Below are 25,345 nucleotides of genomic sequence, written 5' to 3' on the forward strand. Positions count from 1 at the left end.
GCTCTTCACTGAGTGTCCCGGGGGCCCGAACCATTTCCTTTGAAAAAATTAAGTGTCCAAACTACAGGTGGTGTAGCTTGCTTAACAGCTGGGTTAATCCGCTGACTAGCAGACACTGCTACTAGGCCCAAAGTATTGCTTGGGCTAGATGCAGTTAAAAATTTGTAATTAGATACTCTCGTTGGATGCTGAGAAAGCATTCCATAGAGTCTCCTGGCACGCCATATATTATTCTCTTAAAAGGTTGGGGTAGGGGACCCTTTTATAGTCAAAATCATGGCCCTGTATCGCAATCTGTCAGCTAGGCTGAAGATAAATGGAACATTATCATCACCTTTCGTAATCACCAATGGGACAAGGCAGGAATGTCCTCTGTCCCCTATCTTATACATCCTAGTGATGGAGCACCTGCTTTCATCAATTCTCGATAACCCCAATATTAGGGGGATTGAGGTGGGAGGCACCGAGTACAAGTGCTCTGCATTTGCTGATGATGTCCTAGTATATATCACTCAACCACATATATCCATCACTGCTGTTATGGCTGAAATAGATCACTTTGGTACATGGTCAAATTTTAAAATCAATGCAGCGAAGTCTGAGGCCCTCGATGTCTCCCTCCCCAAATCCATACAGGATTCCATCCAGTCCAACTTTCCCTTTGCCTGGCCCTCACAGGGTATCAAATACTTAGGAATTCGTATTCATAGGGACCTCTCCTGTCTATTTTATCTTAATTTTGGGCCGTTTATTGAATAACTCCATAGAGATCTTACTTCTTGGACGGTGAAGGATTTTTCCTGGTTCGGCAAAATAAATATACTAAAAATGAGCGTCCTACCTAAACTCTTATACCTCTTCCAAACCATTCCCGTGGTAATTCCCTCAAATTTTTGGAAAAGACTACGCAGTAGCTTTTGCAGATTTATCTGGGCAAGTGGGCATCCACGCATTCGGGGGGACGGTCTGATCAGACACAAGCAAAAGGGGGGCCTTAGCCTTCCGGATTGTAGAAGGTATTATATGGCAGCAGTACACGCTAGAATCCTGGACTTCTTCCATCATTCGGAGGGGAAATTGTGGGTCAAAATAGCTCAAACCATTTGTCCTAAAGCTCTTACCACTCTTCCATGGTGCGCCCATTTAATTGTCCCCTCTCTTGGCCTCATGTCATATAGTACTTATGCCACTGCTTTGGCTTTGAGATCCCCAAAAAAAGCTTATCCTCAATCGACCCCCAAGGCCCCTTGCTCCCGATTTCAGATAATCCAGATTTCCCACCAGGACTATCTGCAAATAGATTTCTCGGTTCAAATAAATCCCATCTGATATTATTTTCTCATGTCATCTCCAATACTTCGCTGCTCCCCCTCAATGACTTGTTACAGGGAAGAGCCACTTCCCCGAAGGCTAATTTTGAATATAGCCAGTTACAACACTTCTATTCAACTATGAAGAAGCGCACACATCTTCATAGAGATCTCACAAACTTTGAAAAATTTAGCCTATCATTGTCACCCCCTACACACTCCATCTCCCTACTGTATAATCTCCTCATTGCCCAGGTAACTGACAGTAGGCCAGGATTCTGCGGTGCATGGGAAAGGGAACTGGGGAAGTCCTTCTCTGACTCACAATGGGATAAATGTTTCTTCCTAACACATAAAACCTCAATAGGGTCCAAAGCTCAGGAAACCTCCTTCAAAATTATCTCTAGATGGTACCGGGTACCAGCAGTCCTTCATAGATGGTATCCAGTGGTCTCAGATAGATGTTGGAGATGTGGGGAGGGGGAAGGGACAATGTCACACATATGGTGGGCATGCCCTATAATAAATGCATTTTGGGCAAAGGTGGTTCCCATGATTGAGAAAATAACTGGTTTGACTATCCCTAATACGCCAGAAGCCCTCCTTTTATCAATATTACCAATAAGTAAACGTAGTTATAAAAGGTCATCAATAGGCTACCTAATACAGGCGGCTAAGAATGTCATTCCACGACACTGGAAAAGCAGAGACCCACCCACTGTGGAGGAATGGTTTGCGGAGATCTCCTTCCTTAATAGGATGGAGCATCTGATTGCCATCTCACCGGCTGATGTTGATGGATACTGTGTGATTTGGAGGGATTGGATTGATTTGCAAAACTCTGACGCCTACCATCTAGCCCCCAACTAAAGTTATCCGTGATGTCGGCACAACAATGATCATAGTCGCACTCTATTGATTGGTGGTCTGCCGTGGTCCGCTCCCTCTCTCTCTATCTTTCATATGGAAAAATACATGCTTGATCTGGATATTGATGGAAAACCCTCCCTGTACCCCCCAATGGACTGTCGTTATTCATAGATTTATAGTTATACTACCCCTTTTACTATGTATATTGTATTTTCTTGTATTTTTCAACACAAAAATAAAAAAAAACTTGAATTTGAAAAAAAATATTGTAATTAGATCTACAGGCGGTGGCTACTCCACTGACTAGCAGACACTGAAGCTTTTGAGCAGACCTCTGATTCCCAGGCTATAGTATGAGTAAACAGCTCTTCAGACTCAACCATCTGTGTTACCCCAAGCCATAGTGTATGTAGTTTCTTACGGTTAAAAGGGGGGTGAGAGACCCGACCCACCTGGAATTGAAGATGGCAACGTCATGTAAAACACAGCAAGGGGACTCCAAAAAGAGTCTCCATTTTTTCCCAAAATTGTGGCACAGACACCACTTAAGTGGCATCAATTGTCCCAGAGTTGCTTAAAATGGTTGGTGAGGTGATTTACCAAAATCCTCAAGCTTTTAGTCTCCCCAGAATGACACAGGTGGGGCAGATGGTGGTTGTCCCAGTCCGCTAGGCCGCATTGTAGCACAGTGAGCTTCGCACTGCAACTTCTGCTTCATATCCATGTGACAGTTCATGCATGAAATACTCAAACTATGGATTTTTTGGCCTCTACTTAGCTTTTGGTGACAAATGTTACAGATAACACGAGTTGGGTCATCCTTATCGATCTGAAAAAATGCACAGGCTATGCAAGGTTTAGAGCCCATGCGACTCTGCTACTAGCAATACTATAAAATGATTGGCTGGGTTAGATGCAGAGCATCTGGGTTTGGTTGGGGGTCCCCACAGTCTGCCTAGGCTAGATGCAGTTAAAAATTATTATTAGATACACAGGCGGTGCAGCTTGCTTCACAGCTGGGCTAATACGCCCAAAGTATTGGTAGACTCTATACTAAATAAGGAAGGATTCACTGACTGTGGTGTCCTCTCCGTGGGCCGTGGCGATTGGTGGAGATTTGGTGGATGATTATAGGAGAAAGCTCCTTAATAGAGAAAGTTAGTGGATTTATACTTTAACCCCTTTACAACCCAAGGTGGTTTGCACGTTAATGACCAGGCCAATTTTTACAATTCTGACCACTGTCACTTTATGAGGTAATCACTCTGGAACGATTCAACGGATCCCCCTAATTCTGAGACTATTTTTTCGGGACATATTGTACTTCATGATTGTGGTAAAATTTCTTTGATATCACTTGCGTTTATTTGTGAAAAAAATGGAAATTTGGGGAAAATTGTGAAAATTTTGCAATTTTCAAAATTTGAATTTTTATGCCCTTAAATCAGAGAGATATGTCATACAAAATAGTTAATAAATAACATATCCCACTTGTCTACTTTACATCAGCACAATTTTGGAACCAAAATTTTTTTTTGTTATGGAGCTATAAGGGTTAAAAGTTGACCAGTGATTTCTCATTTTTCCAACAAAATTTACAAAATCATTTTTCTAGGGACCACATCATATTTGAAGTCACTTTGAGAAGTCTTTATGACAGAAAATACCCAAAAGTGACACCATTCTAAAAACTGCACCCCTCAAGGTGCTCAAAACCACATTCAAGAACTTTATTAACCCTTCAGGTGCTTCACAGGAATTTTTGGAATGTGGAAGAAAAAACATTTAACTTTTTTCACAAAAATGTTACTTTAGACCCAATTTTTTTTTATTTTCGCAGAGGTAACAGGAAAAAATGGACCCCAAAATTTGTTGTGCAATTTCCCCTGGGCACGCAGATACCCCGTATGTGGGGAAAAACCACTGTTTGGGCGCACGGCAGGGCTCGGAAGGTAAGGAGCGCCATTTGAATTTTCGATTGTAAAATTTGCTTGAATAATTAGCGGATGCCATGTTGCATTTGGAGAGCCCCTGATGTGCCTAAACAATGGAAACCCCCCACAGGTGACCCCATTTTGGAAACTAGACCCCCCTGGGAACTTATCTAGATGGGTGGTGAGCATTTTGAACCCCCAGGTGCTTCACAAATTAATCCGTAAAAATGAAAAAGTATTTTTTTTCCCCCTTTTTCATTTTTACGAATCAATTTGTGAAGCACCTGGGGGTTCCAAGTGCTCACTATGCATCTAGATAGGTGCCTTGTGGGGTCTAGTTTCCAAAATGGAGTCAATTGTGGGGGAGCTCCAATGTTTAGGCACACAGGGGCTCTCCAAACGCAACATAGTGTCCGCTAACAATTTGAGCCGATTTTCCAGCGCTGGAGGCTGGAAGAGGAGGTGAGTATTGCGATCACCTCCCCTTGCCTCCGCAATGCTGCGATCGACTTCGATCGCAGCATTGCGGGGGTTAATGTGCCAGGAGCGGTGCGGGACCGCTCCCTGCACATAGTACCGGGTGTCAGCTGTGACAATCAGGCTCTTAAGTCCCAGGGCACAGACGCGTATTAATACGTCATGGGCTGTAAAGGGGTTAAATACACGTGTACAAGTGGGTTTAAACATCAGACATGATTTGATGCATCATTATGAATGATCATTTATAGATTATTATTATTATATATATGTACATTTATATGCATTGTTTCTATGCTATACGATTTTAACATGGTATGAGTGTTTAAATTTCTGATTAACTCAGCCTTGAACAGGTGCATAGCAGGACATGACATATAAATACCACTTCCTTGCTGTTTTTTTGCTATGCAATGATTAAGAACCTTTAGTTCGAAAAGCGTTTAGCTGTTCTTCTCCAAGGTGGACTTTTAAAATATTTTTTGTATGACCCAATAAAAAGTGGATTTTAGAAGATTTGTTCAGCTGGATCTTCCTGGTTCCTCATGTTCGTCTGGTAGCACTCCTGGCTCCGTGCTGTTGATCTTCTAGGTGGGTGAGCTGATTTTTTCCTTTCTTTTTCTGCCATGTGGCTGATTGGTCATCCACTTTCGCTGCCCCTTACTCAACGAATTCACAAACATCTCCCGTCGGTTTGGAGTCCAATTATGCCCAACCAAAAACATAGGCCCACAACTAAAAAAAATTGTTCTTAGGCATCGAAATCGACACCACAGCAAGGTTGTTCCGCCTCCCATGGGAAAAAATACCAAAACATTACACCTGATCTAGGTTTTTTGCGCAGTATGGAAAGTAACACTACAGCAGATGCAAGTATTACTAGGTCTCCTCGTGTTTGCGAGCCGGGTGATGCCAGTCGGAAGGGTTTTTTCTCTTCATTTATCTCCCGCAACAAAAGGGGCATCTAAACGGAGTCATACAATCAGAATCAGCAGGCAGCTACGGGCAGACTTAGAGGTGTGGAAAACCTTCTTATAATCATTCAACGGTCACACGTTATTTATGTCAGCAGAACAGTCCAACATTCAACTAAGATTATTCACCGGGGCGGCAGAATCAGGCGGATATGCAGCGATACTAAATAACAAATGGTGCACAAGCTTATGGCCTCCGTATTGGGCAGAACAAGTGCTGACAAAAAAACAGACAGTCCTGGAACTGTTTCCCATAGTGGTAGCAATAGAAATATGGGGCGCGCGCCTGGCTAACAAAAATATACTCTTCATAACAAAAAACACCAGCCTAGCGCACTTCATTAATAATATGGCATCATCGCCTCTCCCAGTGCTAGGCCTACTACGCCGGCTAGCTTTCCTGTGCCTAAAACACATTGTATGGGTCCGCGCTAGCCACGATGCTGAGGGGTCTAACGCTGCTGCTAACGCTTTATCACAATTCAATTGGCAGATTTTCACAGAGCTCCTCCCCAACGCCCACCCATCGGGCAACAGTTGCCCAGCCTCCCTATGGGATCTAGTGGAGAATAGTTGATGCCATTAATCAGAGCGTCAGTTGCCCCGTCGATGTGGCAAGCATACGGTAAGGCATGGGAACAGTGGACACGACTAGTAGCAGGCAGACGGGTTGACCAATGTGAACAAGCCAGATTACAAGTCACCATAGAATTTCACCACCAGCTAAAGATGAGGGGCATATCATGGGCGTAAGCGCAGCGGTGGCTGACCGGAGTAGCATTTCACTTCCAACTACTGAATTGGGGACATGTGACAAAGAGATTCATCATCAGACAATCCATAAAAGGGTGGAAAAGGGGTCAGCCAAGTCAGGAGTGTAGACGTCCCGTCCCGTGTCACTAAAACTGATTTCTCACATCATATCCCTAACACCATTAACATGATACTCACAATTCGAAGCAACACTACTGTCTACTGTATTTGCGATCGCCTTCTTCGGGGCGCTATGCATAAGCGAATTAGTCCCTTAATCCAAAATTAACACCAGTGGAGGCTTATTACACCAGGACGTAGTCATAGCCAATAATGCCATACGTCTACGCATACGCAAATCGAAAACGGTTCCAGCGGGCAGGGGCACTTGGGTACTTCTATAACCCACAAATGGTACGCTGAGTCAGGTAACAATAGTAAAAAGATATATAACCATCAAATCACAAAGTAAATTCTTCCTATCACACATTGATGGAACGCCATTATCAAGATACCAGTTCCAAGCTATATTTAATAAATGCATAACATCGGCAGGGAACCACCCCAAAGATTATGGGACACACTCATTCCGCATAGGTGCGGCCACGGAAGCAGCAAGAGCAAGACTGTCACAAACGGAAGTTCAGAGGATAGGGAGATGGCGATCCACGTGTTTGGCGAGATACATAAGACCGGACTTGTTATCCTAACGTGGTTTGTTTCTTTTACAGGTGACGCTAAGCCAACAGTGTGGGTGATAGGCCACTCGTATATATATTGGGCAGAAAAAAGGGCGAAAGTCCGCCCAGGCGGGAGGAAATTAGAGTTTCATAACACATATTTGAACTGGAGAGGTATTAGAGGCCTGCAATGGCCAATGGAGGTAATCAAGGTAGGGAGAGAGGCAAGAGGTCCGGTCATCTTAGTTATACAGGCCGGGGGAAACGACCTAGGTTATCACAAGAGCACATAACTAATGGCAATAATGAAACTAGACACTGAGAGCTTCAGAGAATTTTTCACAAAAATAGTCAGAGATTGTGCCGAGGGCGGTATGGCAAGGTGCCCGAGACATCACGGCCATCGAACAGACAAGGCGGCTAATAAATATTTGGATGCCAAAATTTATAAGAGACAGAGGCGGACAACTGGAAGGAGATAAAGCAGGCCTCATACGGCCCGACTGTGTTCACTTAATGGATATTGGACTGGACATATTCCTGTCAGTACTCCAGGACGGAGTGGAACAAGCGCTAAGAGTGATGGATGGGGGTCAGAGTCCTGCATACGAGTACGCAGGATCCTCCGTGGCCTGGAAATGGAAAGGACATGTTAGAGAGTTACACTTGTTGGCCAACTTGCCGTTGTGGAGACTGGAGACACAGGGCATGCTGTAACAAGCTGAATTATTTTAGAAATAAAATGCCTTTCTAATGTAACATCAACTGATCTTCACTGTCCTTTTAAAGGAATAGAGGAATCCAAGTTATCAGTAAACAGAAAGATTGTGAGGGAATATTTAGCTAACATAAATGAGTTCAAGTCTCCAGGTCCAGATGAATTACACCCCAGAGTACTGAAGGAGATTGTAGAAGAAATTTTAGAACCACTCTCCATAATCTTTGAAAATTCTTGGAGAACAGGAGAAGTCCCAGAAGACTGGAGAAGAGCAAATGTTGTTCCTATCTTCAAAAAGGGGAAGAAGGTGGACCCAGGGAACTATAGGCCGGTGAGTCTGACTTCTATACCAGGAAAGATCTTTGAACAAATTATTAAACAACATGTATGTAAGTACATGGATAAGAATGAAGTGATTAACCAGAGTCAGCATGGGTTTGTAACTAACAAGTCATGTCAGACTAACTTAATTTCCTTCTAACTTAATTTCCTTCTATGACAGAATCACTGACTGGGTGGATCAGGGAAATGCTGTAGATATAGTATATCTTGACTTCAGCAAAGCATTTGACAAAGTATCTCACATCATCCTTATTGAAAAAATGACCAAGTATGCAATGGACCAGGCAACTGTTAGGTGGATTCATAACTGGCTTAGTGATCGGACTCAAAGGGTGATTGTAAATGGCTTCACATCCAGCTGGATGAATGTCTCAAGTGGGGTACCACAGGGCTCCGTCCTGGGACCTGTATTGTTCAACATCTTTATCAATGATTTAGATGAAGGAATTGAGGGTAAACTGATTAAATTTGCTGATGACACAAAGCTAGGAGGGATAGCTAATACTAGAGAAGAGAGAGAGAGGATTCAAAAAGACCTAAATAAACTGGAGCAGTGGGCAGCAACCAACAGAATGGTTTTTAACAGGGAAAAATGCAAAGTACTACATCTGGGCAATAAAAATGAAAAAAGCATATACAGAATGGGAGGAATAGAGCTAAGCAACAGTACATGTGAAAAAGACTTAGGTATACTAATAGATCATAGACTGAACATGAGTCAACAGTGTGATGCAGCAGCAAAAAAGGCAAATACAATTCTGGGATGTATTAACAGAAGCATACAGTCTAGATCACGTGAAGTCATTATCGGTCTTTACTCCTCTTTGGTCAGACCTCATCTGGAATACTGTGTACAGTTTTGGGCACCACATTTTAAAAAAGACATCGACAAACTGGAGCAAGTTCAGAGAAGAGCGACCAGAATGGTGACTGGTCTGCAAACCATGTCCTATGAGGAACGGTTGCAGGATTTGGGAATGTTTAGCTTGCAAAAAAGAAGACTGAGAGGAGACTTAATAGCTGTCTACAAATATGTCAAGGGCTGTCACATTGTAGAAGGATCATCTTTATTCTCATTTGCACAAGGAAAGACTAGAAGCAATGGGATGAAACTAAATGGGAGGAGACACAGATTAGATATTAGAAAAAACTTTTTGACAGTTAGGGTGATTAATGAGTGGAACAGGCTGCCACGAGAGGTGGTGAGTTCCCCTTCAATGGACGTCTTCAAACAGAGGTTGGACAGACATCTGTCTGAGATGATCTAGTGAATCCTGCTTTGAGCAGGGGGTTGGACCAGATGACCCAGGAGGTCCCTTCCAACTCTACCATTCTATGATTCTATGATAATGAGTATAAACAGTTAATAAAGCTGTGACCAATCCTCACCCATCCAGTTGTAAGAGTTACATGATTGTATTGTCAATGAAAGGGGGGCGGTAGGGGGCTGAGCGTCTGGGTTTGGTTGAGGGTCACCACAGTCTGCCTAGGCTAGATGCAGTTAAAAATCATTATTAGATACACAGGCGGTGCAGCTTGCTTTGCAGCTGGGTTACTACGCTGACTACCAGACACTGAAGCTTTGGAGCAGACCTCTGAGTAAACAGCTCTTCAGACTCAACCATCTGTGTTACCCGAAGCCATAGTGTATGTAGTTTCTTACGGTTAAAAGGGGGGGGGGCAGACCCAACCCACCTGTAATTGACAATGCCAACGTCACGCAAAATACAGCAAGGGGACTCCAAAAAGAGTCTCCATTTTTTCCAAAAATTTGGGGCACAGACACCACTTAAGTGGCATCAATTGCCCCAGAGTTGCTTAAAACGTTTGGTGAGGTGATTTTAATAAATCCTCAAGCTTTTACTCTCCCCAGGATGACACAGGGGTAGAAAAGTCCTTGCAGATCCATAATTTGTTCATCTTCATGAACGTGAGTCTGCCTACATTGTCAGTGGACAGTCGTGTGCGCTTATCTGTCAGCACACCACCAGCAGCGCTGAACACACGTTCAGAGAGAACAAAAATTATTATTAATTTGAAAGCTGGTGGAGTTTAGTATAGATGGCCTAATAGAATGAGTACCACACACTGCTACTATGCCCAAAATTATTTTCCAGACAAGATGCAGCTAAAAATTATTAGTAATTTGAAAGCTGTTGGAGCTTAGTATAGATGGCCTAATAGAATGAGTACCACACACTGCTACTATGCCCAAAATTATTTTACAGGCAAGATGCAGCTAAAAATTATTAGTAATTTGAAAGCTGGTGGAGCTTAGTATAGATGGCCTAATAGAATGAGTACCAAACACTGCTACAGGCCCAAAATTATTTTCCAGGAAAGATGCAGCTAAAAATGATTAGTAATTTGAAAGCTGGTGGAGCTTAGTATAGATGGCCTAATAGAATGAGTACCACACACTGCTACTATGCCCAAAACTATTTTACAGGCAAGATGCAGCTAAAAATTATTAGTAATTTGAAAGCTGGTGGAGCTTGGTATAGATGGCCTAATAGAATGAGTACCACACACTGCTACTATGCCCAAAATTATTTTATAGGCAAGATGAAGCTAAAAATTATTAGTAATTTTAAAGCTGGTGGAGCTTAGTATAGATGGCCTAATAGAATGGGTACCACACACTGCTACTATGGGCAAAATTATTTTCCAGGCAAGATGCAGCTAAAAATTATTAGTAATTTGAAAGCTGGTGGAGCTTAGTATAGATGGCCTAATAGAATGAGTACCACACACTGCTACTATGCCAAAAATTATTTTCCAGGCAAGATGCAGGTAAAAATTATTAGTAATTTGAAAGCTGGTGGAGCTTAGTATAGATGGCCTAATAGAATGAGTACCACACACTGCTACAGACCCAAAATTATTTTCCAGGCAAGATGCAGCTAAAAATTATTAGTAATTTGAAAGCTGGTGGAGCTTAGTATAGATGGCCTAATGCAATGAGCACCACACACTGCTACTATGCCCAAAATTATTTTCCAGGCAAGATGCAGCTAAAAATTATTAGTAATTTGAAAGCTGGTGGAGCTTAGTATAGATGGCCTAATAGAATGAGTACCACACACTGCTACAGACCCAAAATTATTTTCCAGGCAAGATGAAGCTAAAAATTATTAGTAATTTGAAAGCTGGTGGAGCTTAGTATAGATGGCCTAATACAGTGAGTACCACACACTGCTACTATGCCCAAAATTATTTTCCAGGCAAGATGCAGCTAAAAATTATTAATAATTTGAAAGCTGGTGGAGCTTAGTATAGATGGCCTAATAGAATGAGTACCACACACTGCTACTATGCCCAAAATTATTTTCCAGGCAAGATGCAGCTAAAAATTATTAGTAATTTGAAAGCTGGTGGAGCTTAGTATAGATGGCCTAATAGAATGAGTACCACACACTGCTACTATGGGCAAAATTATTTTCCAGGCAAGATGCAGCTAAAAATTATTAGTAATTTGAAAGCTGGTGGAGCTTAGTATAGATGGCCTAATAGAATGAGTACCACACACTGCTAATATGCCCAAAAGGTTTTACTTGGCTAGGTGCAGTAAAACATTTGTATTACAAACACAGGTGGTATAGCTTGCAACACAGATAGGCTACTCCACTGACTAACACACACTGCTAATACCCAAAAGGTTTTACTTGGCTAGGTGCAGTAAAAAATTTGTATTACATACACAGGTGGTGTAGCTTGCAACACTAAAACAGACCTGCCTGGCAAAAAGTGATAGGAACTGATGTAACCTAGCCCTCAAAAGGGCTGCAATTAAACTAGTCACTACTCCCAACCTATCTGTCTATTTAAGAGCACAAACCTGCCTGCTAAAAGTCATAGGAAATGCTGTAACCTAGCCCTCAAAAGGGCTGCAATTAGAACTAGTCCCTACTCCCAAGCTATCTGTCTATTTCAGATACAATTCGCTTGCAATTCACACAGTTATACTGTATAGCGCGCACACAGCAGCAGCGGTGCCGTCTAACACTCAGCTGCAGCAGTGAGAAAATGGTGGCGACGGGGAAAATGGCTGGGTCTTATAGGGCAAGGACATGTGACATACACAGCCAATGACACATGCCATTGCTTGTGTGAAAAAAAGCACTTCGCTCCGTGTGTGCGCTGCTGATAGGCTGACAGACTGCACCTCCCCACTGTAAATGCGGGAAAGAGAAAAAAAAATGGAGATCTTCATTATTTCTGCAGAGATCCATCCCTTGCCCCTTCCCCCGCCCCGCTGTACACTCAAACTGTGTATTAACATTGATTATCAGCATTACTGTGAAAAAATCCAGTTCCGATTTTGGTGCATGAACAGTTATCGAACATAACCTCGAACAGCCGGATTTTTTTCAAATCGTTCGGGTTCGTCGAACGGCTTGAACACCGCCCAAAACAGCTCGAATGAGATTGGCGAACAGTTCGATTTGAACACCGCTCATCTCTAGTAGTAACGCCTTAGGAATTCCGATGGGAGGGGGTGAGTTTGTCTCTCAGCGCCATCTTTGCCAACTCGACATGAATCTCTCTGTTATCAGCCATGCACATGCAGACGTCATTCCCAGGAAATCATTTCTACAATAAGAATAGAAACTGTTAGTTATATATTCATTAACTATTAACATAATCCATGTGCATATACACATTTGCATACATACATACACATAGATTATTCCATCATTGCTATATTAATTCACACTGATTAGGTAATCTATTAAAAGAAACTAATTGATTTTCTATAATGTATATATTTTACCTTGACAACCTCCCTTCATCACTGCAGATCACCTCCCTTCATAACTGTAGCTGACATACCTTCATCCCTGCAGCTGACCTCCCTTCATCACTGCAGATCACCTCCCTTCATCTCTGTAGCTGACCTCCCTTCATCTCTGCAGCTGACATCCCTTCATCACAGCAGATCACCTCCCTTCAAATCTGTAGCTGACATACCTTCATCCCTGCAGCTGACCTCCTTTCATCATTGCAGATCACCACCCTTCATCTCTGTATCTGACTTGCCTTCATCACTGCAACTGAAATCACTTCATTAGTGATGAGCAAGCATGCTCGCTACTGCTTGGTGCTCGCCCGAGCATCTTACTGCTTGAGATGCTCGGCGCTCACCGAGTATTTCCGGGGTTGCATGGCGGGAGCTCGGGTCCCCTCCGCCAATGTTGATTCGCTCTGTAAAGAGCGCCAAACATGCAGGGATTGTCTGCCACACACTATAATGCCGCAGCCATGTTGGTTGTGGCATTACAGTGATTGGCTGGCCGCACAGCGTCATCAGGTCTATATCAGACCTGGCGCTGCCATGCTTGTCACAGTCACTCTGGAATCAGACAGTGTAGGGAGAGGTGCTGCTGAGTGTTACGGATCCGGGTGGTGGAACCTCTGTGCTTTGGTGCAAGGAGAGACCAGAGGGGCGTAACTGAGTGCCTACTCGGACCGACCCAGGTCACACGGCGGCTTAGTCGACTCCATGAACCAGGGAGGGACCGGGCAGGTGAACCAGGTGCCACTCTGGGACTGACCTTGTGTGAGAGCAGGTGACTCCCATGGGTCAGATGACAGGAGCTGACCGGTACAGCGGATGAGCACGGCAGGAAAGCTGGCGGGTGCTCTGGGTAGATAAGCAGGCAGGTACCGCTGATAGCCAGACAGGTGCGCCGGGTAGGCACGCTGGCGGGCACGGCAGGTAACTGGCAGGTGCTCCTGGTAGGCAGACTGGTGGGCACAGCAGGTAACTGGGAGGTGCTCCAGGTAGGCATACTGGCGGGCATGGCAGGTAACTAGCAGGTGCTCTGGGTAGGAAGGCTGGCAGGCATGGCAGGTAACTGGCAGGTGCTCCGGGTAGGCAGGCTAACGGGCAGGACTGTTAGACAGACTGGCGGGCTAGGCTGACAGGCAGCGGGACCTGAGGGCTGAAGAAAGTGTTAGCACACTAAACAACAACCTTGCGCAGGCACCTCCATTTTGGAGGAGGTGCCATATAAATGTGAAGTCCTCCGGCCATTGGCAGGGGACTCTTTAGGACGGCGCGCGCGGCCCCTTTAAGAGGAAGGGAGCGCGCGCACGCCCTAAGCACAGTGCCCGGGAAGCTGCGTGGTGCACGCCACAGCAGCAGCAAAAGGGGAGCAGGAAGACGCTGGACCGGGACCGCGGCAGTCAGGGGAATGGCGTTTCTGCCCGGCAGGAGGCAGAGACGTCGATGCTACAGTATCCCCCCCTTTACACCCCCCCTTCTTTAGGCCCGTGAGAAATTTTTTAAGAAAGTGAGGGGCATGAATGTTCTCCCTAGGTTCCCAAGACCTCTCTTCCGGACCAAACCCCTTTCAATCCACAAGAAAGAAAGTCTTTCCTCTTACCCTTTTGGTGGCCAAAATGTTCTCTACCTCAAAGACGTCCTTAGCGGAGACGGGAGCTGGGGTGGTACCTGGATCATCAGAGAAAGAATTAAGAACAACTGGTTTGAGGAGAGATACTTGAAAGGAGTTGGCAATCCGTAAGGTGACTGGGAGTTTCAGCTGTAAACCACGTGATTAATTTTGTTCAGAACCTCGAACGGACCGATGAACCGCGGACCCAAGTTATAAGAAGGTATCTTGAGATGGACATATTTGGAGGAAAGCCAGACCTTGTCTCCCGGACGGAATAGAGGCAGATCCAGACGTCTCTTATCAGCATGTTTCTTCATCCACTCGGAGGACAGAAGAAGCGCAGATCTAGTGTCTTCCCAAATAGCCGAAAATTCGCTGACGAGAGACTCCGCTGCAGGATTGTCCACTGAAGAGGAGATGGGAAACGGAATCCGGGGGTGTCGACCGTAGACCACAAAAAACGGGGATTTAGTAGAACACTCGCTCTCATGGTTGTTATAGGAGAACTCGGCCCAGGGCAGGAGCTCAACCCAATCGCTATGGTGAGCGTTGACAAAGTGCTGAAGAAAGCTGGTAAGGATCTGATTGATATGTTCCACTTGACAATTGGACTGAGGATGATAAGCAGAAGAGAAATCCAAAGAGAAAACCAGCAGCTTGCACGTGACTCTCCAGAAACGCAAAGTGAATTGAACTCCGCGATCCAAGAAAATGTGAAGGGGTAGGCCGTGAAGACGGAAGATGTGATGGATGAAGTCCTTAGCCAGCACAGATGCAGACGGAAGACCAGGCAGAGGGATGAAGTGGGCCATCTTAGAAAAGTGGTCGGCGACCACCCAAATGACAGTACTACCGGCAGAAACAGGGAGATCCATAATGAAGTCCATTGCAATGTGTTGCCACGGAGCGGAAGGCATGAGAAGAGGAAGGAGACTGCTGGCTGGAAGGTGCCTGGGAACCTTGTTACGGGCACAAGAGGAACAAGCCGCGACAAAGTCCGCAACATCCTTGCGCAGGGAAGGCCATCAGTAATGTCGGGAAATGAGCAGAAAGGTCTTCCTCTGGCTAGCATGATCGGCTAGTTTGGATGAATGACCCCAGAGTAGAACCTTCTTCCGATCCGGAATCGCTACAAAGGTCTTACCCGGTGGAAGATGAGATAGGTCAAAAGGAGCAACAGTCATTACTTTGGAGGGGTCAATGATATGTAGAGGCTCCTCCTCTTGGTCGGAAGATAGGAATGAGTGGGATAGAGTGTCAGCTTTAATGTTCTTGTCCGCCGGGCGGTAGTGCAGAGTGAAACAGAATCAGTCAAAGAATAGAGACCACCTGGCCTGACGCAGATTTAGTCTTTGGGCGTTCTGCAAATAAGCGAGGTTCTTATGGTCAGTATAGATGACCAGCGGATTCAGAGCCCCCTCAAGCAAATATCGCCACTCCTCCAGCGCTAACTTGATGGCCAGCAGTTCTCGATCTCCTATAGAGTAGTTTCGTTCGGACGAGGAGAAGAGCTTGGAGAAGAATCCGCATGCCACTATTCGCCCGGTAGAGGATTTCTGGGTGAGCACTACTCCGGCCCCGGAGGAGGAGGCATCAACCTCCAGGAAGAACTGCTTGCTGCAATCCGGACGGTGTAGCACAGGAGCGGAGGAGAAGGCTTGTTTAAGGGAGATGAAGGCCTTCTCCGCTTTGGAAGTCCATTCCCTGGGATTTTCTCCTTTACGGGAGAGCGCAGAGATGGGAGCAGTCCGGGAGCAGAAATGAGGAATGAAGAGGCGGTAATAGTTTGCGAAGCCCAGAAATCGTTGAATCGCCTTCAACCCCTCTGGTCGGGGCCACTTTAAGACGGCAGACACCTTCTCGGGATCCATCCGCAGACCAGTCTCAGAGATAACATAACCAAGGAACGGCAGAGAGGTATGCTCAAAGAGGCATTTCACGTATTTAGTGTACAGGCGATTCTTCCGGAGCCTCAGCAGAACCTGACGAACATCCCACCGGTGTGAGGGCAGATCCGGAGAGAAAACCAAGATATCGTCCACGTGCACCATGTAACATACCTGGCGGCGTCCTTGCATAGTGTTCCATCTCCCACTGTGCAAGAGCGCGCACTTGATCTCCAGTCCAGTCTGCTAGCCTGGCTTCCCTCCATGCTGTTTGCTTGCCTCTGTTTCTGCTGCTTAAGGGCAGCGCCCGATCACTTCCTGTTTCTTGTACCAGCTGCGGGCACACCCCTTGTGCGTCCTCAGCCTATTGCTGTCTGTCACCTGGTATTTAACCCAGCTCCTCCCGGGAAACCCTGCTTGAGCATTGTGTTTCATTCAGTGTGCTCTTGCACTCTGAATGTGCCAGGTCCCTTTCTGTGTTTGCTTGCCTGCCTTTCCTGGAGGCTGTATTTCCAGGCCTGTCTGAACACGCTCCTAGCCTGTTCCTTCCGCCTTCTAAGGGCTGCATACCTAGACCCGCTCCTGTATCTTGCTACTGTGTCTGTTCTTGTCTGAATACTCTTCTAGCCTGTTTCCTGTTTTTCTCTATGTACCTTTCCTTTTTCTGCAGAGTCTGAACTCGTACCTAACTCCTGCTCGTTGTCACTGTACTTCCGTTTGTGAGTTTGTGGTCCACTCGCTACTTCACTGCAAGTACCCTGTGGGTATCTGGTTCTGCCTTTCCCTTCCTGTCTGTTCCGTGTTAACAGAGCCCTGTCCCCTCTGCCCTGCCTCGCTCTCCGCTCCTGCGGTTTCCGCTCTGCTCTGACCCTTTGCTCGCTGCTCCGGCAGTCTCGCTCTGCTCTGACCCTTTGCTCGCTGCTCTGTCAGTCTCGCTCTGCTCTGACTCTTTGCTCGCTGCTCTGGCAGTCTCCCTCTGCTCTGACCCTTTGCTCGCTGCTCCGGCAGTCTCGCTCTGCTCTGACCCTTTGCTCGCTGCTCCGGCAGTCTCACTCTGCTCTGACCCTTTGCTCGTTGCTCCGGCAGTCTCGCTCTGCCCTGACCCTTTGCTTTCTGCTCCCGCAGTCTCGCTCCGCTCTGACCCATTGCTCGCTGCTCCAGGCAGTCTCGCTCCGCTCTGACCCTTTGCTCGCTGCTCCGGCAGTCTCGCTCTGCTCTGACTCTTGCTCACCGCTCTAGGCGGTCTCGTCCTGCTCTACTCTTGCTCACCGTTCCAGGCGGTCTCGTCCTGCTCTACTCTCGCTCATCACTCTGGGCGGCCTCACTCTGCTGTGTTTGTCCGCCACATCTGTGGTTCTGTTCCTGAGTCCCAGTGTGTACTGGGGCCTATCCCGCCTGTGTTCCAGCCTGCTAGTGCCTCCCTGTCTGCACCCTAGCCGTGTTTGCCTGTACCCCCCTGCCTACATACCCGCCTGCCTGCATACCAGTCGTGCCTGCCTATACCCACCAGTCTGTGTGCCAGCCTAACCTGTCTGTTCCTGTATTCCCCGGTGTGGGTCAACAGCCATGTCCGGGGTCTGTCCTGGAGTAGCAACTGGTCCCTCTGCTCGGTTCCTCCTTGGTGCACTGGCGTCGCATGCCGTCGTGCGACCCTGGTCGGATCGGGTGAATACTTAGTTACGCCCCGCCAGGCATTCACTCTCCGGCACGGTCCAGTGGAATCACTACATATACACGCACGCGCCGCTCAGCCCGGGCGTGTGCATTACACACCACCACGCAGGAATACAGGAGATCTCGGAAAATGTCGTTCACCAGTTCCTGGAAGACGGCTGGAGCATTACAGAGACAGAAGGGCATCATGCGGTATTCGTAGTGACCGTCCCGGGTGTTGAATGCCGTCTTCCACTTGTCTCCCTGGCGAATCTGGACCAAATTGTACGCCCCACGAAGATCGAGCTTGGTGAAGATCTTCGTGCCATTAAGGAGGTCAAACAGCTCAGAGATGAGAGGCAGGGGGTACTTCTTTTTGATGGTAATCTGGTTTAGGCCACTGTAATCGATACAGGGACATAGAGAGCAGTCTTTCTTCTTGACGAAGAAGAATCCTGCTCCAGACGGGGAAGTAGATTTCTGGATAAATCCCCTAGCAAGATTCTCCTCTATGTACTCAGACATGGCATGGGTCTCGGCCAGCGACAAATGGTAGATTCGCCTGCGGGGAGGAGAAGCACCAGGTACCAGGTCGATGGGGCAATCATACGGCCTATGAGGTGGTAGTGTCTCCGCTTCCTTTTTGTCAAAGACGTCTTAATAGGACCAGTAGGGTGCCGGCAGACCAGGTAGATTAGCGGGAGTAGGCAGGGGTCGAGCAGGACGAACCGGAACCAGACAGGACTCATGGCATTCCTGACCCCAACGGAGCACTTCACCAGATCTCCAATTCAGGAAGGGCTCATGTCTTTGTAACCAGGGTAGATCAAGTAAGAGAGAGTGAGAGAGACCGGACAGAACATGAAAGGAGATCTTCTCCGAGTGCAGCATTCCCACCTGAAGGGTTACAGGCTCAGTGACAAGCAAGATGGTTTCCGGGAGAAGCTTCCCATCCACAGAGGCAACCGCCAGCGGTTCAGCCAGATGTACGGTAGGAATCTGATAATGCTCCACAAGGGCCTGTTGAATGAGGTTTCCAGCGGCTCTGGAATCCAGATGGGCAGTCTCAAAGAAGTGGGTCTCACCACTGGAAATGGAAACAGACAGAGTCAAGGACGGAGAGGATTTACTCTTGCTTAGGATGACCTGTCCGAGCGGTCCTAGACACTGGAGTTTTCTAGCCTCACAGGGCAGGAACGGATCAAATGCTCAATACTGCCACAGTAGAAGCAACTCCCCTCGGCTCGGCGTGTCTCCAGATGAGACTTGACCATCTTGGTTAGGTCAATTTGCATAGGCTCTGGCGAACATGCCCAGGGGATTGCTGGTTGCGAGGCTGGCCTTTGGAATGTAGGAACGAGACGTGGAAATCTTCTCTCCCAGGTCGTCTCCTTAGCAGGTTCCAGAAAGCGGATGTCAATCCGGGCAGCTAATGATACAAGGTCTTCTAAGGTGGAAGGGATGTCACGACCGGCAAGCTCATCCTTGATCCGTCCGGAAAGGCCCTCCCAAAAGGTGGACACCAGGGCCTCATGGTTCCAGGCAAGTTCAGATGCGAGGGTGCGGAAACATACGGCATACTGGCCCACCGTGAGACTCCCTTGGCAGAGATGGAGAAGTGAGGAGGCAGTAGAAGATTTTCGTCCGGGCTCATTGAAGACCTTCCGGAAGGCAGCGAGGAAAGCCAGAAGATCGGACACCAGGGGATCCCCTCTTTCCCACAGAGGGTTAAGCCATGCCAACGCCTCTCCGGTGAGGTGAGACATGATGAACACCACCTTGGCCCGGTCGGTGGTGAACTGGTGTGCCAGGAGTTCAAAGTTTAGTGTACACTGATTTAAAAAGCCCCGACATAGGACGGGGTCACCACCAAAACGTGAAGGCGCAGAGAGCTGCGGTCCAAAGCCCGGAGCCACAGCGCCACTGGGTTGAGGTGCCGCCAGAGCGGGTGCTGCCCGGTTAGAGACGGACACAGTCGGGGTGGACAGCGCGTCCAGGCAGGAGTTGACTGTCCGCAGAAAGGACAGGATAGTATCCTGTTGAGATCTCTGGTGAGAGACCTCTTGGTACAGGTCTGAGAGCGAAGGAGCCTGGGGGCCACCGGGTTCCATGGCCTGCGCAAACTGTTATGGATCCGGGTGGTGGAACCTCTGTGCTTTGGTGCAAGGAGGGACCAGAGGGGCGTAACTAATTGCCTACTTGGAACAACACAGATCACACGGCGGCTTAGTCGACTCCGTGAACCAGGGAGGGACCACGCAGGTGAACCAGGTGCCACTCTGGTCTGACCTTGTGTGAGAGCAGGTGAAGGTGACTCCCATGGGTCAGATGACAGGAGCTGACCGGTACAGCGGATGAGCACAGCAGGAAGGCTGGCGGGTGATCCAGGTAGATAAGCAGGCAGGTACAACTGATAGCCAGACAGGTGCTCCGGGTAGGCAAGCTGGCGGGCACAGCAGGTAACTGGCAGGTGCTCCTGGTAGGCAGACTGGTGGGCACGGCAGGTAACTTGCAGGTGCTCCAGGTAGGTATACTGACGGGCAAAGCTGGCAACTGGCAGGTGCTCCAGGTAGGCATACTGGCGGTCACGGCAGGTAACTGGCAGGTGCTCCGGGTAGGCAGACTGGCGGGCAAAGCTGGCAACTGGCAGGTGCTCCAGGTAGGCATACTGGCGGGCACGGCAGGTAACTGGCAGGTGCTCCAGGTAGGCAGGCTGGCAGGCACGGCAGGTAACTGGCAGGTGCTCTGGATAGGCAGGCTGACGGGCAGGACTGTTAGACTAGTGGGCAGAACTGTTAGACCGACTGGTGGGCTAGGCTGACAGGCAGCGGGACCTGAGGGCTGAAGAAAGTGTTAGCACACAAAACAACAACCTTGCGCAGGCACCTCCATTTTGGAGGAGGCGCTTTATAAAGAAGAAGTCCTCCGGCCATTGGCCTGGAACTCTTTAGGACGGTGAGCGCGGCCCCTTTAAGAGGGAGGGAGCGCGCGCGCCCTAAGCACAGTGCCTGGGAAGCTGCGTGCGGTGAAAGCCACAGCAGCAGCAGGAGGGGAGCAGGAAGACACCGGGACCGCGGTGGTGAGGGGAACGGCGTCTCTGCCTGGCAGGAGGCAGAGACGCCGATGCTACACTGAGCTAGGGAGAGATTTGCTTGTTTCTGGTTAGTGTAGGTATGCCAGACTATATTAGAGACACATATCCATCTCAACAAACAGTCCTTCTGAGGACTAATCCAGCTGCAGAGATATCAGTGCTAGGCAGGCAGGCAGGGTATATAGCAGACTGCAGTGCACATAGCAAGAGTTCTGTCTAATTCCAGTTCTGTCTGCTGCTTTTACAGATATTTGTAGAAATAGCCCCAGATATCAGGGGCCAGGAATAATTTTTTTTAAAATTTTAATCCTGATTATTTGCTTAAAAAGCAATCCAGAGAACTCCGTTTTTCTGCGCCATTTGCTTGTTGGCACTGCAGAATACAGCCAGGTCCTTTCCATATTACAGTGTTAAAAATCCGGCTATTTAAAACTGATTTGTCCATCACACGGATCACATATAATTGCGCTGAAAATATTGCCATTTCTGGCCTCCATTGAAATTTTGTTTCAGTGTGTCAGTGAAGCTATTGACACCAGTTTGCTGTTAAAAAGTTACCTACAGGCCAGCTATTTTAAACTGTGGTTTGCCCGTCACACGGATCACATATAAGTTTGCCCCAAATTCAGCCATTTATAGTGAGCGTGGAAGATATTTTCCTCCATTTAAAATGGGCAAGGCATGTGGCAAGGGACTGGGAACTGGACGTGATGGTGATGGTGCATGCAAAGGCCGAGGCTGTGGGTAAGCTGAAATTGTGCCACAACAAACACCCACATCTTCTCGCTCAACCTTCCTGTCCCAATTAATAGGGGACCGCAGAACACCACTATAGTACACAGAGCAGTTTGAAAAGGTTATTGGTTGGATAGCAGATAATGCTTCCTGTCACTTAGCCACCACCACCACCACCCTGTCTTCCACACGGTCAAGTCTCTGTAGCCGTGAGTCTGGACCACTTATTCCTCACCCAGATCCTCCTTCCTCCCACCATGCCGAGTGCCTAGAGACAACTGATCCCACACTTGGACACTCTGAAGAGCTGTTCACTTTTCCATTTATAGATTTGGGCCTCTCTCCTGGTCCACTTAGTAACATAGTTTGTAAACTATGTTACTAAGTGGACCAGGAGAGAGGCCCAAATCTATAAACTGATCCCACACTTGGACACTCTGAAGAGCTGTTCACTTTTCCATTTATAGATTTGGGCCTCTCTCCTGGTCCACTTGAATCGGGGCAAGAGGAGATCACATGTAGCGATGCCCAAATATTTGAGCAGCCACGGTCATACGAAGGTGACGGTGGTAAAGATACAAGAGGTGGACGATGATGAGACACAATTGCCAGAAAGTCAGGAGGAGGACCAGGGTGCGGAAGTGGAAGACGAGGTGGTGGATTATATAGTAACTGACCCAACCTGGCAGGAGGACATGCAGAGCGAGGATAGCAGCACCCTGGGGGAGGGAGGCAGAGCACCCCAACAGGCAGGAAGAAGCAGTGTGGTGGCTGCAGACAGACACCAACACAACGGAATTTGCCAGTACAACTTTTAGGTGTTCCCGAGTTTGGTTGTTTTTTAAAGACTCTGCCAATAACCCCAAAAAGGCCATTTGCACCACCTGCCAGGCCAGCATAGGCAGGGGTAGCAAAACAAACAGCCTGACCACCACCAGTATGATCAGGCACATGGCAGCAAAGCACCCGACTTTGTGGGCCAAACCCCAGGGTCCAGGAACAGTGTCTGCAGGTGACACCACTGCTTCTTCCGCTGTTGTGCGTGCAAGCCAATCCCCTGTCCATAGTGCATGTGAAGATGCCTCCTCCCCTGCACCTGACATTGCACACTCTCAACTAGCACCATCAGCAAACACGTCTTTGTCCCAGCACAGTGTTCAGTTGTCCATACCCCAGTCCTTGGAACGCAAATGCAAATAAGCAGCCAAAGCCCCACAGGCCACACTACTAAATTCCCACATTTTACGACTGCTTGCGCTCGAAATGTTGCCTTGTAGGTTCATGGAGACGGAAACTTTCCGCAACCTTATGGCAGCGGCTGTCCCTCGGTACTCGGTCCCCAGCTGCCACTATTTCTCCCGGTGTGCAGTCCCCGCATTACTCAAGTATATGTCCCACAACATTAGCCGTGCCCTCAACAATTCAGTTACAGGGAAAGTCCACCTAACCACGGACACGTGGACAAGTGCTTGTGCTCAGGGACAGTACATCTCGGTGATGGCACACTGGGTTAACATAGTGGAAGCCGGAACACAGTTGGACCTTGGGACGGAACACATCCCGCCGACACCAAGGATTGCGGGCCCTAGGTCAATCAGTGTTGCCACCACAGTCTACAGCTCCTGCACCTCATCCTCCTCAGCTTCCTCCTCCTCTTCAACCTCCATCTCCGAAATGACCACATCAGTCACAAGCTGGAAGCACTGCAGCACTGCATCAGCCAAGCGGCAAGAGGCTGTGCTAATATGCTTAGGTGAAAAACCGCACAATGCTGAAGAGTTGTGGACAGCTCTGTAGGAGCAGGCAGATCTGTGGGTTAAACTGCTGAACCTAGAGCCAGGCATGGTTGTGTGTGACAATGGCTGGAATCTGGTGGCGGCTCTGAGGCGAGGTGAGCTCACACATGTACCATGCCTTGCCCATGTGCTTAACCTCGTGGTTCAACGGTTTCTCAAAACCTAACCAGAGCTGCCGGATCTGCTTGTCAAAGTACGCCGCCTGTGTGCCCATTTTAGAAAGTCAGCTACAGCTTCGGTCGCCCTTGCCGTGCTTCAGCAGTATTTGCAGCTTCCGGCTCACCGACTGGTGTGTGATGTCCCCACGCGTTGAAACTCTACACTGCAGATGTTGGGAAGGATTTGTGAGCAGAAGATGGCAGTTGTTGACTACCAGTATCAACAAGGCCGTCGGTATTCAGTTCAGACTCCATACATAAGACCTCAGGAGTGGACATTGATGTCAGACATCTGTACCATCCTCCAAAACTTTGAGGACTCCACCAAGATGGTGAGCGGCGATGACACCATAATTAGCATCACCATCCAGCTTCTCTGCCTTCTGAAACTCTCTCTGCTCACAATCAAAGAGGATGCATTGCAGATGGAGCACGATGAGATGGAGCAAGGAACCATACAGGGTGATTACACACAACCCAGCTTCATCTCGTCCCAACGTGGATTGGGTGACAATGAGGAAGAGGAGAAGGAAGAACAGGAGTTAGTTTCATGTGCTATAGACGGTACTACCGCCTGTTCAGCGTGGATGGCCTGAGGACAGGGGGGAGGAGGAGAAAGAGGAGGAGGAGAGCATGGTCAGTCATCCTCTTGGTGAGGACACGGAAGTCTTGCCTGTTAGCAGTCTGGCACGCATGGCTGAGTTTATGTTATGCTGCCTTTTCCGTGACCCTCGCATTCTCAAAATTTTGGGTGACAGTCATTACTGGTTGGTGACACTTCTAGACACACGCTACAAGGAGAACTTTATATCTCTTATTCCATAGGCGGACAGGTCTACAATAATGGGGCAGTACCAGAAGGCCCATGTTGCGGAACTATTAAAAAAAAAATCACATCTGAAAACACTGGCGGCAGAGGTCACAGTTCGTTGGACAACCAAGGAGTACAGGCGAGAGAGACATAACTCCAATACAGCAGAGGCAGGGGAACACTGTCAAAGTTCTGGGAGATTTTTCTCAGCCCCTCCCATCGCACAGGCCCTGAGGTGCGGGGTACTCTCACAAGGAGAGCAAATTTTGGGAAGATGCTGAGGGAGTACCTTGCCGACCATACCAACGTCCTCTGTGCCTTATAAATATTGGGTATCCAAGCTAGACACGTGGAATGAACTGGCTCTCTATGCCTTGAAGGCCCTGGCCTGCCCTGTCACGTTTTATCAGAGCAGGTTTTTAGTGCCACTGGTTGAATTATAACTGATAAGCACATCTGCCTGTTAACTGAAAATGCTGACAGGCTGACTCTTATAAAAATGAACAAGGGCTGGATTGGGCCAGACTTCTCAACACCACCGAATGATAGCAGTGTAACATAAACTCAAATCCAGTGTCTTTTTTTGGGAGGTGTATTCCCATGCACCATTTCACACCGACACATGGGTATCCTGATTTTGGCTATTTGCTCTTGTCCTCCTCCTTCTCCTCATCCTCATCCTCCACCACCATATCACCAGGGTGACCGTGGTCCGTGATGCAACACCTACATAATTTTTTTAAAGGGTGTTTA

The sequence above is a fragment of the Phyllobates terribilis genome, unplaced genomic scaffold, assembly GCF_046119375.1.
Source record: "Phyllobates terribilis strain yellow unplaced genomic scaffold, ASM4611937v1 Scaffold_1__5_contigs__length_1240528914, whole genome shotgun sequence".
In the NCBI taxonomy this organism is placed as follows: Eukaryota; Metazoa; Chordata; class Amphibia; order Anura; family Dendrobatidae; genus Phyllobates; species Phyllobates terribilis.